The sequence below is a fragment of the Lonchura striata genome, chromosome 1 (assembly GCF_046129695.1).
Source record: "Lonchura striata isolate bLonStr1 chromosome 1, bLonStr1.mat, whole genome shotgun sequence".
In the NCBI taxonomy this organism is placed as follows: Eukaryota; Metazoa; Chordata; class Aves; order Passeriformes; family Estrildidae; genus Lonchura; species Lonchura striata.
In genome coordinates, this window is record NC_134603.1 from 97,080,224 (window position 1) to 97,101,689 (window position 21,466).

At 44.7% G+C, this 21,466-nt stretch overlaps 1 protein-coding gene across 1 annotated transcript in view; it reads left to right on the top strand.

Moving 5' to 3' along the window:
- Positions 1–20,289: 20,289 nt before the first annotated feature.
- The window catches only part of RNF152 (ring finger protein 152), a 43,742-nt gene continuing 42,565 nt past the window's right edge, over positions 20,290–21,466 (top strand). The window contains exon 1 of the mRNA XM_077786100.1: positions 20,290–20,383. The gene's annotated coding sequence lies outside the window, so the exon portion shown is untranslated. The remainder of the gene's footprint in view (positions 20,384–21,466) is intronic.

Sequence of the window (21,466 nt, forward strand, 5' to 3'; positions counted from 1 at the left end):
CTGAGCTGTAGCTGTGGGGTCTCCTAAGGGGTGACATCAAATATGAAGGGAGCTGGGAATCATTGTAGTGACATCCTTCTTGAGAATGTCTTGCCATGGTCTTGGACCTTCTTAAATGAAAGGGTAGCAATTAGCCATTCCATTACCCTTGATAATGTTTTATTAGTAATTGTGGTGATTATTTGTAATTGCCACTATTAATAGTGTGCTATGATTGGCAGAGTTCAGCTTACATTTGAATTCTGCCTTGGGTGGGGGAGGAAATGGCTGTTTAGTTTGTCACTGCTGTCCTCTGTAATAATACATTTAATGTCAACTAAAGCCACAGCTTAGGACCAAGTAGTTGTATTTAGGATGCTGGACTAAATTTGCCATTCCACTTGAATGTCCCCCAGACCAATTCCAGGCTATGAAGGATTTCTAGAAGTATCTAAGAACCATATTGCATTATTTAACCATGCTTTGAAGAATTGAATTTTGTTCCAGAACATGCCCATTGCTAACTGTGAACTGAAATAACACCTAAGTATCAGAAAACTTGCCTCACCTGCATGGGAAAGAAGTGAGTTCCTTGGTTTGCCATTTTTAAAGAAGCAGCCCCAATGTCATCTTAAACTAAGATTTCTATTTCAGAAATCCTAGGCAAAGAAAGAGGTTTGGCAGCTGTACAAGAGAAGGACTGGCTATTTATCGTTATGCAACATAGGAAAAATCCTTCCCCAAAAGATAGTTTCATGGATTTTGTTTCCTGACAGAAAAGAATGCACCCTTTTAGGCCCCTAAACAATATGGGAATCAAAATAATTATTTACCAGAGGTGTTTCTGGATCAAAGCCCTGCTACAGCCTGAGCTCAGTGGGTTTCAAGTTTAGATCTTGATTCCCATCCTTGCATTTCTCTGCTCGGCTGAACCTGCTTCTTCAAAACTGATGAGTTATGGGTGTTTTAGAAAGAGGGCTTTTCAGGGGACAAATGAGTGTAAAAGCTATACAGAAAGGAGTGTGAAAATTGTACGCATGCAGAAGCATTTTATTATATGCCTCTGCAGTCCTTATCTTCAGTCCACATTAGTTTCTGTACATAAAATACAAATTTGGGACTTAGACATACAGTGGCATAACACGTATGATACCCCTGTATGTAACAGCCTTTCATAAAGTCTGAAGGGCACTTTTGCTGTACGTAAACCCTTATACTTTACACAGCTTTTCTCTCCAGCTCTCTCTCCTCCTTCCCTCATTGGAACAAGGCAGCCCTTTTTGGTTACCAATCAGAGGTGAATGACCTGCTTGTTTACAAAATTGAGGAAGACCCCACAAACTGATGATTTCCGGAGTCCTGGAAGCAGCTATATTAAAACCACTTTAACTAGCTTTTGTTTTCTGCCTGAGTTGGCCCAGAGAACTGTTTGGACTGGTTGTACTTAGCCCAGTGCATCCTGACAGTAATATGATATATCCTGTCCTGCTGGGCACTGGAGGCAATGCAAAGACAGTCTCTCAGGAAACAGCCTGGTGCAGCCGTGATGCAAACAGCACAATACACATTAGCTCTGAGCAGGTACTACTGGCTGAAAGGATTTTTTAAAAAAAATCTTTTTCCAGTGTTTATAGTATGGTCATAATTTACTGCTGATGAAGAAAATGTGAAGGAGTTGAATTCAACACACTTGTAATTTGCCAATCTTTTTGCATGGTTGCTTCTAATTAATTTGGGGGTTATTCAGTGAAATTGTGTTTCCCTTTTTTTTCTACCTACCATTTTTGCTTTCATGACCTAGGACAAAAAGGAAAATTTAAAAATATTTTCCATTATAGTGTTTCTTGAGTTGGAGGAAAGAACCACGAGCATTAGTGGTATTTTTGCTTTAATGTATATTTGCATATGCATTTATTTTTTGTATAATATGTGTATGTTGAACCAAGTTTTTCCCTCTGGTGTCTCTTTCATCCTGTTTAGTCAAACCTGTTTCTTTTTTTCTGGATTATTCTTGTGGTTATACAAGTGAGGGTGGTCTGATTTTTGAAAAAAATTAGTCCTTTAGCTGGACACAAATACCATGATTTCACATAGCCACGGGTAGTTCTGCATTAATGGGCTCAGTCTAAGACACTTAAAGGAGGCTTGAGCAACTTAAGGAAGTGATGAGGACTGTCCCTCTGAAAAGCCAGCCTGTTATTTAAAGATGGGTCAGATCAGATGCTGGGGAACTAATGAATCCCCTGTGCTTACATCTCAAAATCCCTGGCTTTCCATAACTGACATGTGGTTGTCCCTAACAACAGCCAGATAAAATCCGAGTTAATGGTGTAAGAGGCAATTTAGCTTACAGTTATGTGCATTTTATTTAGATAATTGTAGGAGCTGCAATATGCTCACTAAGAAATGTGGAGACAGCTTACATTTACAGGCTCATCTTATGTTCATGTAAAGAAAAAATCAGGGATATGGTGTTTAATTTCCTGAGAACAAGTGCATGAGTCAGAAGCTGAACACCAGCATAGCTCATGAGGGGTCTCAAAAGGGAAAACAAATGTCCCAAGGTACAAATAATAATTTTTTTAAGTGGAGTTTTTATTTAAGCTTCTCTTCAGATCCTAGCTTCTTCACTCAACAACACCAAAGTGGATTTTAAGATGATACTCTTTTTATGAAAACATCTAGCTTATAATTTTACTCCTGACATCCTTTGATGTATAAAGCACCAGACTTTTAGGTGATAGTTCTCCCTTAGGGCAACACAAGTATGCAAGAGCTTTAAAGGCCTTTAACCAAAGCCAGTGTGGGGAAACCCTGCATCACCAAAGTATTTTGCTAGCAGAGTGTCTACAGATGGTACCTTACCCCAGTCTACCTGAAGGAGAAGTTTCTCAGAATCATCAGAGAAAGAAAACCCTTGTCCCACTGACATACCTGGGGGATTTTTTTCCCATATGGTGGCCTCACAGGAAGCACTGCAACTGGGATGCTGGTTCTCCCTGGAGTGGTGCTGGTGCCAGCAGCCCATGAGCTCAGTGTGCTGAGCATGGCTGGGCACTGCCGTAGGTACCACCCCGCGAGTGCTCCTCTCCGCAGCCATCCCTCCCTGCCCTTCTCCATGCAATTTTGCCACTGCTCCCCTCCCCTCTCTGAGGCACCGCTGCTGTTGGTGAGGCACATGAGGTGATGACAATGTTACTTGTGACTTTGGATTTCGGGCTAGAGGTGAATTATTGCTATCACCCTGATCACCAGTGTGCGAAGGGCTGGCAGGAGAGATGGGGGCACGTGGGCAGCCCTTCTGGCACAGCTCTTCTAGCTCCCTTCCCTGACACAAGCAGAAAGGCACATTTATTCTCAGTATTAGTTACCCCTGGAAAACCATAATGTTGGTATTGAAAATACCATTTATCACCACAAAACCTGAGATGGCCACTATTACATACTTTGCCTGCCATAAAAAGCTGTTCACCCCAATTTATCAAGGGTGATAAGCTAATGATACTGTTGTTGGCTGTTGCTTATGCTTTGCTCCTTCTCTGTTGCATAATTTGCGTAAAGGCAGCTAAATGGCTCAGAGGTACATGCAAAGGACAGGTCCATGGAACCCAAAAGTCATGTGCATCCACATGACTCAGGGAGATGCCTGAGCCTGGACATGTTTTAGTATGATATGTACCATGCCTTTGCTTGTATGTGCATTTTATTCTTTGAGGCTTCTATGGAAAAGGACCATGAGCAGGACCATCACATCAGTTTTGGGGCAGCTGATAAAACCTCTGGTGTCCTTTGGGAATGTGTTTATTTCCAGCATGAGACAGGGACCAGACAGACAGGGACTGTGGGGCTGGGAGAGGAGGAAACAGTCACAGTCGTTTACCCCACGAGTAAGTTCACAGCTGCATATGTGGCAAGCTTTTGATCCTTGGTGGTGTCTCCCTTGATTTTCTGATGTATGAGTGAGTCAGTATCATGAACATGTTTTTACATGTTTTTTGTTTTTTGTGGGGTTTTTTTCTTTTCCTTTTTTTCCAAAAGAACATGTAGAGGACCTTCCTTTTTCACTAAACAGTCAGGGTGGACAGTAAGTCCTATCTTCTTTTAGTACAGTCTAGGCTAGATAAAACCACGATGTATATTTTCTTGATTGGATTCCCAAGACTCTGAGATTATAATAATAATTATAATAATAATAGTAGCAACAGTAATAATAATAATAATAATAATAATAATAATAATAATAATAATAATAATATCAGATGTGGTGTATTATAGGATTCCATGTCATTCAGTATCAGACTCATCCAAATGCTGATCAGATGAAGCCCCTCCCTGACATGCAATTTGTTAGAAGCACTTCACAATTCAAATGCCAATTTAGCATAGAACAAGCTTTTCCTCTCTCTGTCTCTCGAGCCTTTCACTACAAGCAAAATACCCCAGGAGCAGAGGTAGGGTCTGGATGTGTGCTGCTGGTGGGTCCCTGCAGAGTGCTTCAGCTGCCTGGGGCAGGAGGATTTTACCCCTCACCCTGCCTGGCCCAGTGCCACTGTCCCCAAAACAGAGAGAGGAAACCCTCAAAAGCCAAGCCTCCTCACCCAGCTGGTGGGCAGTCTCCCACTTTTGTTTCCCTTGAAGGGATGATCCTGGCCATCACACCTGCCTTTCTGCTCCTTTTTTTATAGGGTGGACTGTTACCTGATGACTACAGCAGCCAGTCCAGGTGACCCCAGCCTTACAAAGTTTCCCTGGGACTTGTTTCTGAGCACTGGTGCTGGTTCATCCACAGAGTTTGGGTTGGATGCAGGTGGCTCCCAGTCACCTTTGCACTGCCTGCCCCAAAGTGATGCCTCCTGCCCTGCAGAACCAGAGGAGATGGCTCTGCCTGCAGATGATCCAGATCAACACAAGCCAAAGCCCATTGGCTTCATAAGCAGGAGTACTGAGTCCTTGGCAGCCAATTTAAAAAAGAAGCAGCAACAAAATAAAATAAGCATGGGGCTTCTGTGCCAGCTGAGGCCAGAGAGCTGGTTGGAGCAGCTTCCTCAAGAAGCTTCCTCAGTGAGCTCTGCAGAGACAGGTCAGTCATGGTGCTTTACACCTACCACCAAGTCTTCCTCTGGGTCTCCCTGGCTCCACCTCAATTCACTTTTATATCTGGGATGAGAAGAGAATTTGGCCTTTGCTGTCATTTGCATTTTTTTAATCTACACAGTATCTTAAGGACATTAAGTAGTGAGCTCACATTAAGGCCTGTGAGGGAAGTGAGGTGTTATCAAATTATCTTTTTTAGGGGAGCCAAAGAGGCTAAAAAAATTGCCCAATGCCGAAGATTATCAAGGCCTGACTATATCTGAGTCCTGGACTCCTAAAGCTTTGTCCCAATGGCAGGGTCTTAGTTCATTCTCATAGTGTCTTTACCCACAAATTCTTCATGAATGAAAGCACCTGAGTTCTTTGACATCCTTTACTTCCACTCCAAATGCAGCCTGATGCTTCCTGTAACATCCTCCTTAACTGCAAGCAAGAGCTTGAAACTTGCCCCTGATCAAAGGCTGCATTTTGACAGTTCAGGTGCAATTAAATGTCAGTATCAAGTAGGGTGCCTGCAGTTCATTATTAAATCTATGCTGAAGTGCTGGCAAAAAAAGTAGAGCCACAGCACTTCCTTGCAGATCATGTAGTTAGATGTCTAAATGGGTGCATTTGCAGGCAGGAAATTGTCCTTGAGCCACAGGAGACTTGGTCACAGCCCAGCTGACACCGAAGAGCCAGCCACTCCTACAACAAAGTGCTTCATCTCACAAATAGGGAATAGGTCTCTCACCTTGCTGAAAGAGAGCCAGGGGCAAGCATTCAATAAAACATCTCTTTAGTCATGGACTGGATATAAGGGAGCAGACAGTTGCTGGCTTTAAAGCAATTTTGAATCAAGAACATTTGCTGTATGCTTGGTATTTACACTAAAAGGCTTCTCTTAGAGCAAATATCTGCCTGAGCATAGAAAAGCAAGATCACATTTGCTGTTGAAATCTGTGCTCTGGTGGATCAAAATCATAAATGTTTAATCCACTTAACAACAACAGCAACAAAAAAAAAAAAAAAAAGTAGAGGAACTTATATTAAGGAAAATGTTCACTGTGATCCAGACAGAATGAGTACCAGAAACTTTAAATGTTTTTTAAGATAGAGGAGAAAAGCAGTTGTTCTTTAATTTCCTCAGCCCTGAAAAAAGCACTCTTGGCTTCTGTTCTTCTTTTGCAAGGGACATTCAAACACGTTCAACTACAAGAGAGAATTGATGACAACTCTGTGAATTGGCATTTCTGTGGGTTTTACAAGACATGCTTGGACACTGGAGTGACAGGTAAGGTTCCCTCTGAAAGAAATACATCAGCTGCTCCATGGTTGTCCTGTCCACTGTTGTTTCTCCTTGTCTCTCATCAGAAAATAATTCATACTATCTCACAAAAGTAATGAAAATATTTTGTCTTTTGCTGTCACCTCTCTTCCACAGCCACTACTGGTGTACCGAGGCTAAAACTCAATAGAGCAAGCTCAAGTCAGATTTAAGGAAATGAGTCAATGAGGAGAACAGGAAGGAAACACACCAATTTAAACCTAGAAAACCACATAATATGGGGGCTAATACATTTCTTTGTACTGTGAAACTGTGGGTATAAACTTTCAGGTGCAGTGGTTGTGACGTTCCCACTCTGTCTCAAGTCAAAACATATTCATTACAAAAAGATAAAATTGGCATGAGGCAGTGCTGTCTGTAAATATTGAAACATAAATTGCCTGAATGGGCTTGCTGAAATGCTACCATGAGCAATGTGTTTGTCAACATTACTGCAGGGGAAAGCGAGCCAAATTAATGACAACTGCCAAAAAAGTAGAGCAAAAAAGGTATACTTTCCCCTGTGTGTCAGAAGCTGAATTTATGCCAGGCTCTGTCAGGATATGAAAGAAAACGTGCTCAGAGGCTGCCGAGGCCCACAACAAGTCTTCATTTCCTGGTGTGTTTTCCTATTTATATTTATACTTGGCCATGTGTAAGGGATGGTGATAAGGATAGATCCATTATTTTGTGGATCAAGGAGGAAGACAGGACTTCTAGAAACATCTGTTAATCTGCATTTGGTGCCTTGAGGCCATTTCCTCTTCTCATTGTACCAGAACCAACCACAGGAGCTGAAGGAAACTTCACTGCACTTCATGTCCCAGTGGTACCTTCCATGCAGGGGTTGAAGAAAGCTTGGAAGACTATAAACAAATTTTTGAAAGCACCTGAAGGTAGTTTTTATTCTCTCTGGTTTGCATATTGTGAAATTGGAGCATTGAAGAGTTGATTTTCAGAGTTTTCTACCGCACAGCACCTGCATGAAAGGTCGGCATTTCACAAGCACTAGGAGTGCTTGGGAGGAACCAAGCTCTTTCTCCTAACTTTGAACAACAGCCACCTCTTTGCTAAATTTGCTAGTATGCAAATGCTGGGGAAAGTCAGCACTGATGTTGACTAAAGCAGAGTTTGCAATCTGTTCGCAGCACCTGATAGCACCTCCGTTATCACTGTGGTTTTACCCTCCCTAATGACTAAAGCACTAGGAATAAATCAGCAACATGCAAACTGGCACATTTTTCAGCAAGCACAATCACCCAGGAAATTTGCGTAATTTTTCTCCTTCTCCTCATCCTGCCCATCTTTCCCTAGGAAACTGTTTCTTAATGGAGAAGATCATTTATGGTGCTGGCAAATGACTCAAACTCACAGAGACAGAGATGTTTCCAAAGGCCAGCTACAGCACCCTACTGTTCGGGCAATGGGGTGAACAGGAATTTGTATTTAAAGGCTTGTGAGAATAAGAGACCTGGTTGCTCACATCAGTGTTTTGTCTCATGACATCTCTGGGAATGGAAGAAGTAGTGTTTCTGTGACCCATGATCATGCCATAATTATCCCAGGTTTAACTGAGGAGCTGCAGCCACAGTCATTGAGATTGAGTCAGTGACACCAAATTTCACCTGGTGATTCTGGTATTATTTTAGATCCGGTGACCCAAATTGTAGCACACAAACTGTGATGTATTTATTGCATAAACATATATAAATTTTGGACAGCTACAATACGGTGTGTACTCCTGCTGCTGTTTTGACAGTCTTAGCTCAGTGAAACTACTAATTGAACTTTCAGTGCTGAAAATAATACAGCCATATGTGTAACTGCAGTGTGTACTTCATAAATGAGATGGTGCCACCATAAACTGTGAAAATAATGCAGCTGTATAAAATTAGAGTGATGAATGTGCATTGGCCTGCAATTCTACTGTGCAAGCCAAAGCTGGTACCAAACTGCTCCCTCAAAACCGCGGGCGTTTAAACAAGCTTTATAGGGCAGCAACTGCTTACTCTGCACTTTCACGTGTGGGATACAACCCTTTTTTCCCCCTTTCATCCAAATTTTTCTACTTCGGTGACATTTCTGTTATGATGGTCGTCCAACAATGTAGGTGGGCTTTGCTTCAGTTTTGGAGAAAACCACCCATTCCAGGCTAGGACCAGCTGCTGTGGGCTGGGAGCTCCCAGATTGGAGGGAAGATGAGAAATGGGACAAAGCAAAGTGTGGCAGTGGGGTGAACAGGAATTTGATTTTGCTGCATTGTCCTTCTAAGGACAGAGAAAATCTTCAGTTTAGCGGGTTGTCACAATCACAGGCCCCTCTTCCCTTGCAAACAGTTCTTCAAACAAAAAACAAGTTAGAAGAGGGAACAAACAAAGACCTAGGCAATCAAGGGCTGAGAGGAGAAAGACGAGGAACATGAATACAGCCAAATGACACCCAAGTAAAGAGACAAAGGACTGGGAGTGATTCCCGATGACTCACAGAGGAGGGAGAGGATGAGGAGGCAAAGACCGTGATTGCTATCAGCTGGAGGGAACATCCCAGCCACATCCCAGGCTATCACATGGTGCCCGGAGGGAAGAAGCCAGGAGACACGCTCAGGACGGGTTAGTGAGTGAAACACCTCTCGGCAAGCCTGGCGAGACTGCTGGGACATTATCTGGAGAGGACAATGGTGATAAAACACGGTAGGCTTTTTTTTTTTTAAAGTAATTATTTTACTAAATCTGCAGCTGCTACTGTATTTCAGCATTAAAAGATGAAGGTTTAGCGCAGGTAGATCTCTGGCCAGTGTGAGTACTCTGCTGATGTTTCCTGGAAGAGGAACACTCGGGATAAGGGTAGTTCAGCCATCAGAGGATAAACAGAGACTTGTCAGCTTCCAGACCCAGAGCAATCGCTGCAGGCCAGGGTGCATCGCTGGGGGGTGACTGGCGCTGTTTATCGGTCTTGATAAGCACGCAGAAACCTCTGTGGACAAGTAGCCATGGCTCTTAAACTGAGACTCTCCCTCTGATACTACTCCACAAAAAAAAACCCTAAACCCCTGCATCCCAGAAGTGATTAGCACACAGAATATGAGAGTTCTGTAGGAAACACCGATGAGTCCATATGCAGAGCCCTATGCCACAACATACTTTTCTTGCCCAAGCTTACAGGTGGCAGAATGAAATGAGATGGTACACTACGTGTACTCAGCAGAAAAAGATCACACCTCACAGGCAGTCAGAATAACCGTGCTCTATAAATATTCTCTATTTAAAATTTCATTTTTCATGCTGTGGCAACACCATTGCACCCCCTCTGCCTTAAAACAGCATTCACAGGAACCAACCCGCTGGTAAGGCTGTGTTGGGGCTTCAGCTGCAGACATGACTACATAGCATCAGCTCCAAAGAGAGGTTTGTCATGCTGCTATCAGCACTTTCTTGTTATATGGGATGTCTGGACAGGTAGGACTTTGGCATTAGGCTCTGGCAAGAAGTAACCTGCAACTGCAGCTTTTTCCAGAGCTCAAAAGTAATTCAACGTGAGGCATCGGATTGGCTGCACTGAGAGAAGCTGGACCAAGGCACCAGAGGTGGGCCCCTCCTCAGATCTGTGGCTTGGTCCTCCTTGTCCAGTCAAGCACTTCTGCCAAAAGCCACCTGGCAGTCTCCTGGAGCTACCATTGCACATCAGAGAAGTTTTCCTCATAAATTAAAGGATAGAACAAGCTGGCTGGGGCTGGATCTGGATGGAGCAGGATGCTGTTATTTATAAGATAACAAGGATGAGGAGGATGGTTAAGGAGTACAGGTCAAAGAATACACATAATAGCAGCAGGGCTATTTAATGGGCCATGATGTGGAAAGAATAAAATAAAATCCTAGCACTGAGAATTAGGCTTCCTGATCTAACTTTGATAAAGTCACAATGAACAAGATTGAAACTATCTGGGCCTGTGAGTGTCCTGTGGAGAGCAGCCCAGTTTGCCTAAGGCAGCTATGATGAGTGGGAATGGTGACATCTGAATCAAGAAATGGGTTTGCTGAAGTTGGTCTCTCTCATGATTCCATTCAGGCATTGCATGAAAGATGCTGATCTTGAGTTCAGAGCCTGTAGACCACTTGATTTTTCCACTTCTGATATTGTCCAGTAGATAATCTGTTTTTTCTCATCTGTCACTAGCACCACTGGTGTAAACACATATTCAGAGAAAGTAAAACGCTTCTGACTTTAAATGGAATTGAATTCTGCCACACATAGGCAAATCTTTGTTAAAGCTGGGAAGATGATGATGATGAAAGGAAACATTGCATAGAGAAGAGTAACATAAAAGAGGCTTGGAGGTCCACAAAGTATTGTGAAGTTGCATCAGAATAGTTTTAAAAGAAGTTTAAAAGAGAGAAATTAGTAGGAAATTAAGAAATGGACAGGGAAAACTTGCAGGTAAGGAGAAAACTGCAGTTTGAGCTTTAAGGAAGAGAGACAGGAAGAGAACAACCCATGATAAAAACTAAAACCAGAAATGGTTGGAAGGGAATTACAGCTTCAGAGGGAGAGCATGAAGGAAGCTGCGAAACATTAGGCCTAGCAAAATGTATTTTATTTATTCATAGTTCTTCTGGATTATTTTTTGCTGGCAGCTGCTGAGGGTCCCATTGCTGCACATTCCCCTCCCTCCATGGAGGGCAGCCAAGCACTTCTCTTTGAGGATGATGAATGTGCAAAACAGTTTTGAATGCTTCAACTTTAAACAAAGCACTTTCCAAAGCTCCCTTCTGCCTTGGGCAGCCAAACTCGAGTCTCCCTGGTGGAAACCTGGCAGCTTCCATGAGCTCCTTTTGCAGGTTGGTCCATTATTAATACTGAAATACAGATACTGGGATTGAAATAAATGAGAAAGGCAGACTTTCATTGCAAAAAAGGGAGATGTAATTTGCTTCTTCCTTGCATGTCCTGTGCTCACTCCTTGCAGATAGGTGGGCAGGAACGTCAGCTCTCCTAGATTTAGAGCAGCTCCTGTATGGGACTGTGGAAATCTTGTTGTAATCAATGGAAACTCCACCACACACTTTAATGGGACTTGGTGTGGCCCTGCAAGGCTCACAGCCTTGAAAGTCACACCCACCAGCACCCAGCAACCTCTTCAGAGAATCTGGAAAAATTGGGAAGGTTATGAAGTTGAAAAGCAGCCTAAGAATTTTAATTCTTTTCCTGAGTAAGGGAAAGCCTTTTCTAAGCCTAAAAAGAGTGTTGAAAAGAAAAGCCTTTCTCACAGGTATTTTTTATTCAGGCCAAACAGTGACATAGTAAATTTTTCAAAAGCTTGAAGGGTGGAAGTCCCATCTGACTTCAGAAATAAGAGGCAGTTTTCTACCCTTCAGCCACATCTCTAAGGAGGCCTCTATTCCTTTAGGGAAGGTACGAAAATAGGATTCTGAACACCGCTTTTTAAACAGAGTTAAATGTAAGAGCTGCCATATTACTGGACTGACATTAGACATGGATTTAAGCAAGTCCTTGCAGCCCACAGGTCTGACCTGGGAACTCTGCACTTATTTTCTGGCAGCAATCTTACATGAGATACAAGCAGTGCTGTTCGAGAAAACATGAACACGCTTAACTGGAGCTCTAGAAGATTGAGTACTAATAAGACTGATCTATGAACTTAGTAAGAAGCTTATTCTCTCAGACCATAAGCAGGCTGTTTGAAAAAACACCTACTAACTGAGTGAGGTTGGGAAAAGACTGTTTTTAAGCTCTGCCATTGCAGAAATTCTCTCAGAATCATCTTGTATTTGGCAGGGCAGGAGACAGGAGCCCATGAGGACATCGAGCAGCAACTATAGTCCCCCAGACTCTGGACATGCTGGCATAGGTTTGAATGTGTCTGCCTTGGTTGGTATGTCCTGAAGACATTTGCTTGCAGAAATAAATTTCAAATTAGACATCACTGAAATTCCCCAAGCTTCTTTCAGGGGTTTAAGGACTGCAGGATGAAGCCCTGAATGAAAGACTGCTGTTCAAGATTATCATCAACCAGTGTAGTTTCACAAAGCATCTCTGGCAGGGACAGCATTGTTTTTGATTTATTTCATGGCTACCAGCAATGCCCTCCCCTCTGTGAAAAACAGAGAGGATGCTTTCATTTTCAGAAGCCCCAATAAAACAAAAAAATATTTACTTCATATATTCATGTACTTAACTAGCCGTACTGTCTATCCCAGGAAATCTGTGGCATTTCCTGAAGAGCTCTGCTACTTAATTCGTTGTAAATGGTGGGGAATCTGCAGCTGTAGTGTTAAATGATAAATTATGTAATTTTCAGGAAGTGTCAGAATGAAGTGCAGTCACTGCCATGCCAGCACTTAGCACATAAATATCCCAGTGTGCTTGTTTTCCTATGTGTGCTTCAGATTTGAATCTGAAATTCCAGGCCTTGGTTTTCATTCTGTTAACACTGTGTGAGTAACGTTACTCAGCTGAGGATACTTCAGAGCAGCTTGTCCTGCAGGTAAGAGCTGGAAATGTTAGCCAGTGGCTTGGAAATGTGTAGTGTAAAAAGTCAAGAGAAAAAGTCTGCATAGAGACTTGCATACCTCACTTTATTTTCTCTGCTTAAAGTACACCATGACAGACATGATGTCTGGATGATTGCTGGACTTTGTTGGACATGGGCTGGGTGTTCTGCCTGGGGTAACCAAAGGGTTTATAACATCAGTCACAGGGTGTAAAGCACCCTGAACCTGGTCCTAATGAACTCTATCTTAAGTGTTTACACAGTGCAATTTCATCTTCTCAAGGCCTGTAGTGTGAACTGTGGACTCTTACTATCCTAAGGATAATATATCTGGTACTTCTGCTAGGCTAGAGAAAATAACCTTTCTTCTACTCAGTTTGCTTGAATTAATGCCAGAGTTGAGTTGCACTATTTTTTTTTTTTTTTTTCATCTTCTATAACTTGTTGAAACCTTAATCTTTTGGGTTAACATTTTCTGTGCCAGGTGAATATACCTCCGTCTGATTCTGGAGGGATGTTTCTGGCTGTTCAGCTCTTTCTATGACATTTTCTCCTGTAAAGACATAACACCACTGAATGCTTGAAACTAGATTTTCTACATAACATTAATCACTGCCTGGTTGTGATTCACCTTCCAAAATGCAAGAGCAAAAAAACCCAAACCAAACAAAAACAAAACAAACAAACAAACAAACAAAAAAAAACCAACAAAAAAAACCCACTCCAAAACCACCAAAAAAAAACCCCCAAAAAACCAAGGTAGTGCAACTCAACTCTGGCTCCCGTGAAAAATACCCAGATTCAGCTAAATTATAAATTCTTGGAAAATTGCAGTTTGCACACGCCTGGCAGAGGCTTCTAAGTGTGACTGCTGGTCTCTTTGATGTTTAGTCTGTGGAGACTTGTGCTCTGGTCCATCTATGGCTGGAGGGACTGAGTTGGAGGTTTCTGGCAATCTCCTCTTGGTACCTTTTGGTACAGCCATGGAGATTTGTGCTCTGTGTCAATGACCTCCTGGATCCAGAGCAATCAGGAGGAAGGGACCTGGCCTTTATTTGTGGAGTTGGCATTAAAAGGTGGACTGAAGCAGCCTGCAGTGAAAGACTGGAACTGGGGACTTGGAGTGGAGAAGGTACTTGGGCTTCACTGTAAGAAACCTGGTCTGGGAGTTGGGGTTGGAAACTGAGGATGATATGTGGGTTACAGCTGGATAAGGAAAATGGGGGAGATGATGCTGAAGAGAAGAAAGTGGCCTATCAGGGCTGGAGACTAGGAATGAGGGAACAAGGAGCCTGGGACATGGAACTTGGGTGGTGGCCCAGGGGAAGATGACAGAGGAGGTTGGCACTGAGGAGCAGAAGCTGAGGCTGTGCTTCTGAGATCCCATGCAACTGAAGGGAAGCCCAGGGTGCTGTGATAAGCAGCATGCACTCATGTAATGGAAGCATGTGGTTATGTCAGGAACGACTTGCACAGTCAGCCTTAATTTGGTGTTTTCTAATTTTAAATGCTTATGTTTGAAACCTCGATTTTCTTTCTAATTGAGCTTTTTGTCAGTGATAGGACTACCTGTATTTATTCTGTAGAGCTGGTGCCAAAGGGCTATCCTGATGCTTTAGTATGCAAGTCCTGAACAGTGGAGTAGTTGTTGCACTTGGTAAATTATGATGAAATATATTCATGTGATTTATTTGTGGTGCTGTTTATATATGAGGACTGTAATTCTCTTAAAACTCATCTACTTCAGAGGAGAATGAATTAACATGGATGATTGAGGGGCTGTCTAACTAATGCACTTCCAATATAGTTAGTGCCCAGCAACAAATTCAGTGCTGTTTTGGATAATGGAAAAGTTAGGGTTTTTAAAAGAATCAGGCTTGGGTAATTGAAATTCACTGATGTGAAAAAAAAATTTCACATATATGTTTTTTCTTTTGTTTAATATACAATAAACTATTAATTATTAAGAAGATACAGGCATGACTGAGTACAGTAAAAAACAAAGATTTGGTTCAAATAAGTGTATTTTTCTAAATGTCGCCTTGTGATGGGATAAGGGGAGAGAAAAGTGGAAAAAAGCTCTGGAAATAATTGCCAGAGCTTATAAACAACCCCTCCCTTTCACTTTGTGACAGCTGCAGCAGCAGAGACAATATCCAGGACTGTACAGAGAGCCACTGCTGCGGTAGCACCCCTGGTGTGTTTATCCAGCTCTCTGTACTGGCAGTAAATGTTCAAGGCGCAGCAGGAGACAGCCCTGAGTGCTGGGCTGATGCTGCCCTGCTTTGAGCAGTGGGATGGACAGGAGGATGTGCAGAGGTCCCCTTCCACCTCGGCCATGCTGTGCTGACAACATGGGTAACACATCTCAGGCACATCACACACACAGAGGCAGGCGCTGACACTGTGCCGGAGGTGGGGCCGTGGTTGGTGGGATACAGGGTTTGTGGCTCCTCCAAGGTGACTCACTGCAAAGAGTCTGGGCCACTGCTTTGAAGGAAGCAAAGGGATGTGTCAGCAGGCCCAGGTGGTTCTCCTCAGGGGGCTCTTAGCACTGCCTATCTCTGGGCACTAAACTTCAGTGCAGGAAGCTTTTCCCCTCTATTTTATCTGTGGAGGGAGATTAGCCCAAGCAGCAAGAAGGTGACTCAGAGTATGGATTTCTGCTGTGAATTACCTCCAGGGACATCTCCCCTTTGAGTGTAAAGGCAGTCAGCTGGTACTGAAGGAGCAGCTTCCCTACATTTTGTACTTACTGATGTCAAATCACCCAACATATCAATGCAGGATGAGAGAGTTGGGATTGTTTATCTTGGAAAAGAGAAGGCTTCAGGATGACCTAGCTTTCCAGTATCTGAAGAGAGCCTACAAGAAAGATGGAGAAGGATTTTTACAAGAGTATATAGTTACAGGACAAGGGGGAATTGATTCAAAGTAAAGAAGAGTAGGTTTAGATTGGAAATTCGGTGGAAGTTCTTTGCTGTGAGGATGTTAGGGCACTGTAAACAGGTTGCCCAGACATGCTGTGGAAACCCTGGAAGTGTTCAAGGCCAGGTTGGGTGGGGCTCTGAGAACCTGGTTTAGTGAAAGATGTCCCAGCCTATGGCAGGTGGGATTTGGACAAGATGATCTTTAAGGTCCATTCAAAGCCAAACGATTCTATGGTTATATGACTCTATGATTCCATGATTCATTATTAAGGTTATAATTAATAGATAAGCATTTACAAACTATTGATATCAGGACAAAATTATTGATCAAATTACTGTATCCAACCCAAGGACAAAAAGTGGGCTGCTTGGCACATTGGTGAATAGAGAATTTGTTGCTCTCTTAAGGTGGGCACATTGACCATCTTCTGCTGCTTGAAGCTTTTAATCTTACTGAAGGGGTGAAGGCTCTTCTTGTAACTTTAGGGTGGAGTTCTTTCTTTTTTGAGGGAGACTGGAGTTTCACAGCAATTTATTAAATGGAGTTACCAGAAATATGCATCCTTTTTACATGCCTGTTTTCAAGTTAGTAACCTGCAAAAGTACTCACTCTGCTGCATCTTTCAAAGCATACAATAAAAGCAGAGTTTTATGGAAGAGAACAAGGGAATGTGTATGAGCCTGTCAGATTTCAATGAGCCAAAATGTTCATTGTAATTTTATCACAGGGTATCAATATGAGAAGTGACAATTACCTGTGATCAGCAGGGCTTGAAGCTGTTTCCACCAATAGATGCTTTCTTAATCACTATGGGCTGTACTTTTGTCTCACAGCTTTAGGCAACAGCTTTCTGTGAAGCTTTTGTGCAAGGTGTGGGGTTTGACAGGCCTTGACTCAGTAACAATTTTAATGGTCAATGTAATCTTCCCCCCTTAGTCCCAGAGCTCTGAGATCATAGAAGTCTTCATTTTTTTCCCACTGAAAGATGTTACCTGAGCAGGGGATATTATGAAGTTTGGTGAGGTACTGCTGTCTCATGCATGTCCGCTTGCTGGCTGCCGGACTAAAGGGAAAAGAGCCGAACTCTCCCTGCCTCTTGCTTGGGGAGGGTTCAAAGAACCCTCTTTATCCCATTTTCTCAAATATTTCTTTGCCCCATTAATGATTTAATACACAACAACAAAAATTAGGGACACTGCTGTCTGATTTCTTCTCCTCTGCTAACAGTTTCAGAAGCAGCTGAAAGAAAACAGGAAGATAGAAGGATACACAGTGAGGTAATAGAAACTTTAGTTTCTCTAGGAAACTGGGCTAACAACAGTTCCTAGCCTTTTTAATAACAGAATAAACATTGGAAATATGATTTAAACCTCCACTGTTGACTCAGAAATGAAAAGGAATGGATCCCCTATGTGCTGATTATTTTTAAAATACTCACAAACTCCCATAAAACCATTCGGTTTTATGATTATTTGGTGACTTGTTCCTGGAACTGAAAGTTTGACACTGAGGTCTTACATACATATTGTGCATTAGAGGTCTCTTAGGTGATCATAAAGGAGAAACCATGAATTAACTACTTTTGTTATGATATCCCAGTGCTACCCCAGCACTTGCAGGGATTGCTCCTATTATTTCTGTGAATGATAGGTGTTCCTGCCTCCCCACTACTGGGTATATCTGAGTGAGTGCATCTGATAGCAGTTTGCTCTCACTGACTGATAGATATGATGTAAAAATTAAAATTATACAAATTGTTAGAGGAATCCAGATGGGGAAAAAAAAAACCCCATATCCAACCAGACTGCTGAGAGAATAGCAAAGGGCAGAAGAGCACAGCTGCCTTTGCATATCTTTCCTCTGTCTTTTGGTGCCTCTGGCACTGGATGAACCCTTTTCATCCTTTTTATTCAGGTAGGAACTGAAAAGGGCAGTACCAAAGAACTTGCTGCCTTTTACAAAACCCTCTCCTAGTGAAAAGTTTTATCGAAATAAACCATGTGAAGCAACCTGAAGATGAATTCTATTTATCTTTCTTTTTTCCTTCCCAAGCCTATTGCTGTGAACTTTTCAAGATTTCCTCCCCAGAGACTTACAGACTCTTCTCATAACAGATGCAGCCTTGGGGACGATGGCAGCAATCCAGGGATCCTCCTGGGAGTAATTACCTTTTCCAGTTCCCCTCACCTGCTGTGTCTCTCTGGTAGCACTTCTGCCAGGAGCTGTGCGTGTAATCCGTGCAGCAGAGGGAGTCAGATGCTAAAAGCTGCAGTAGCCCCTCCAGACCAGGACCTTGTATTTGCATGTGGGATCTAAAACACTTGATTGTTTGCTGTCTGCTTAACATGGATGGGGGTGTATGGGGTGAACTGGTCTCAGCTGAGCTGGCTAAACTCTGCTGTAATGATACAATCACAGCAGCAACAACAGCAATACCATTGAGTCATTGTGTAAATGCTCTTCAACACTGCACTGCGAGATCCATCTCGGCAAGCTTGTGATCTTTCTCTACATCTCTGTAGCCGCCCTGCCTTACTGGTGGACATCATTTGCAGAAGGGCTGACCAGTGCTGAGTTGGAGGTACATTTGGTTTCATTTTGTAATGCATTTTCCTCCCTTGAGACGATGGAGATCTGGTACCGTAGCACTGCCTGTAGGCACCATATGCCACTTGTTTTCTGAGTAAGAAAGGGGAAAATGACCCCTGGAAGGGTAGGCACTTGGTGCACAGAGGCATGTAAAGAATTGTGCCTTCCAAACCTTCAAAGACAGGATGTTACACAAATGCCTAATGTGAATTTGGCGTAAGCACCTTCTTAAATTGTAAAAACAACTCTACACGCCCCCGCCCCCTGCCCCCCCAGAATCTCAAAGGGTTTTTCTGAACAAAATCTGTAGGACCTTGAGTGGGGAGGTGTGGGTTACAGCAGGTGCCATGGGCCACAGCCCATCCCCAAGAGCAGAGGCAAGGATAGCAGGAGGCCTCTGTTCCTTTAAGGGACACCTCAGAAGAAGCAATTTGGATGTTTGCGCTTCAGATTACTCAGCTGGGCAACGGGAGGGGGGAAGGGGAGATCGGCAAAATATTTCACACAGTCCTTCCAGCTGATCAACAGAGAAGCGAAAGTCAGCTGCATGTGCTAAAATGATGCCTGTGGTGTAAAATAGATCGTGAGAGGTCAGAGATGGTAGTGACTAATACTTCAGAGACAGACATGAAGGAGGAACCAGACTCAAACTGATGGCTGTAATTTGACCTATTTGACTTCTCCTGTGTTATCTCAATTATTTCATTAGGAAGTTTTGAATCAAGAAGCACTGTGGGATGCAAAAATCTGCTTCAAACGTCCATTGTGAGAATGGTAATTGAGTTTTAAATATTTATGGCAGAACCTGGAGTTGTACTAGTGAATGCATTATAGACTCTCCCTAGTGGTAAGCCTGGCTTGCTGGAGATCTTGCGCTGCAAATAGCCCCGGTACAGTGAAGAAGGGGGAAAGGAATTTTATTTTCTGAAAATGATTTATTTACCTGATTATAGAGGGCTTAATCCTTCCTAGGCAGCAGTTTCAGCATAGAGCTATAGGATATGGGGAGTAGAAGGGTGTACTATACAAACCTGGCACCTGGATAACCTACAGGTCTGTATTCACACCACTTATAACTGTTTCCCCCCCAAAAAACACTGGATATGCAAAAAGATGAGGCAATGAGGAGTGAAATACTCCTGCCTACTGTTGGCATTTGTAGCTCTTGCCGCTTGGCATTACTGATCCCATGTGAGACGCTAGGAGGTACATATGAATTTTTTTCTTTTATTGCTGATGGAAATGGGATTGTTTTCTCTGCAGGGAGAGAAGAAACGAATCTGTGGTCCTGTGCTCTGTTGCCGGCATAGACCTTGGTGCAGTGGATAAAAACGAGGCCTTATTCCCTCGCCTGGCCCTGAGTCTGCTGTGGTAAGACAACGCACCACATGTACACATCACTTTAACGCGCACTACTAACACAGCTCTAAGCCTCCAGCTGAGATTAATGGTCCTCAAGTCAGTTGAGCGGAGAACCTGCCTAGCTCGGGGTGTCCGACAGCCCCGCGTTCCCCGCGGTGCAGCTCCGCAGGGTGCGCGGGGCAGGCGCCGCTCTGTCCCGCCGGGAATGCGCTCAGGTGGAGCTGTCCCTCACCTTGGGCCAGGTGGCACAACACGCCGCAGCTTAAAGCCGCAGAGCCCTTTCTCAGCCCTGAGGAACCTCCCGGCCGCTACATCGTCTCTCTCCCGGCTGGCGGGGCCGGCGGCTCCGTGCGGGGCCGGCCCGCTCCGGCTCCCCCGGGCAGCCTCGCCCGCGGCGGCCGGCCCCGGCTGGGGCGGGGTGGGGCGCTCCGGGGTCCGGGGCGGCTCCGGCGCTCCCCGGCGCCTCGGCCACGCCTCGCTCGGCCCCGCACCCCGGCGGGGCGGGGGGGACGGGGGGCGGCGCCGGCTGCCGGGGCGAAGGCGCCGGCTGCGGCGGCGGGCGCGGGGCTTCCATCCCGCGGGCAGGCACGGCGGCGGCGGCGGATGGCGGCAAGGTCAGTGGGCGCTCGCTGCCCGCCGGCGGGGCTCCCCTCCCGGCCTCCCCCCGGGGCGGCCGGCGATGCTCGCGCGGTGGATCCAGTGGCGGGGGCGCCTCTTCCTCCTCCTCTTCACGGTGGGGAGCGGGGCCGCCGCGGGCACGGATGCCCCCCGCCACGCCTCCCTCCTTCCCTCCCGCCCGGGCGAGGGGCAGACGCGGGTTTCGTAAGCGCCCGCCCCGGGCGGCCCCGCCGCGCTCGGCGGCCGCGGGAGAGCGGGGTCCCCGCGGGCGGCGCCGCGGCGCGGTGCGCGGTGCAGGTGAGCGGCCGAGCAGCGCCCGCGGCCGCCGCCGCGTCCCGGCAGGGCGCCGAGGTTACTTCGAAACCCGGCGGGGTCGCGCCCGCATCGCACCAGCGGTGTTGCGAGCGGAGGAGGGTTATCCGTGTGCTCTGCGAGCAAGTAAATCTAGATAACTTAGAGACGGGGTTTGGTGAGGTCCTTTGTTCCAGCGGGAGGTTCGGTGGTGCTTTTGCGTTGGTTTGGGTTCGTTTTTTGTGGGTTGTTTTTTTGGGGTTGATTTCCTTTCCTTATGCCGGCAGTTAGCGGAGAAGATACACGGTAACTCGGGTGCTGTCATTAAGTGCCAGACATCTCGCCGGGCTTTTAGGAAAAGGCTTTAATTGTTTTTTTTAACCAGCCTGGAGGAGAGGCGTGAAGCTCCCTGCACAGGTAGGGTCCCCGCTGTAGGGAGCGGCAGCTCTCAGAGTTCCTTTCGGCGTTAGATGCCGACCCAGCTGAGGTCGAGCTGCCAAAAATGTGATTTACGGACCCTGCCGACATCCGTCACCCAAGCGCTTTGTTCCGATACGTCGTCCGGTGGAGGGACTTCTCCGGGAGCAGCTCTGCCTCTCCTGAAATGTGGATACACAGGATACGTGTACTAGCCGGCCAGGCATTAAGTGTGTGTGTTTGTGTAATAGGTGTCTTACAGAAAAAAAAAAAAAGAAACCAAAAACCGCAAACAGGCTTTTGATAAGGTCCCATTAATTGAACTGTAAACATAGTAATTCCTCTGCTCGTTTGCTCACTGAAACCCTTAA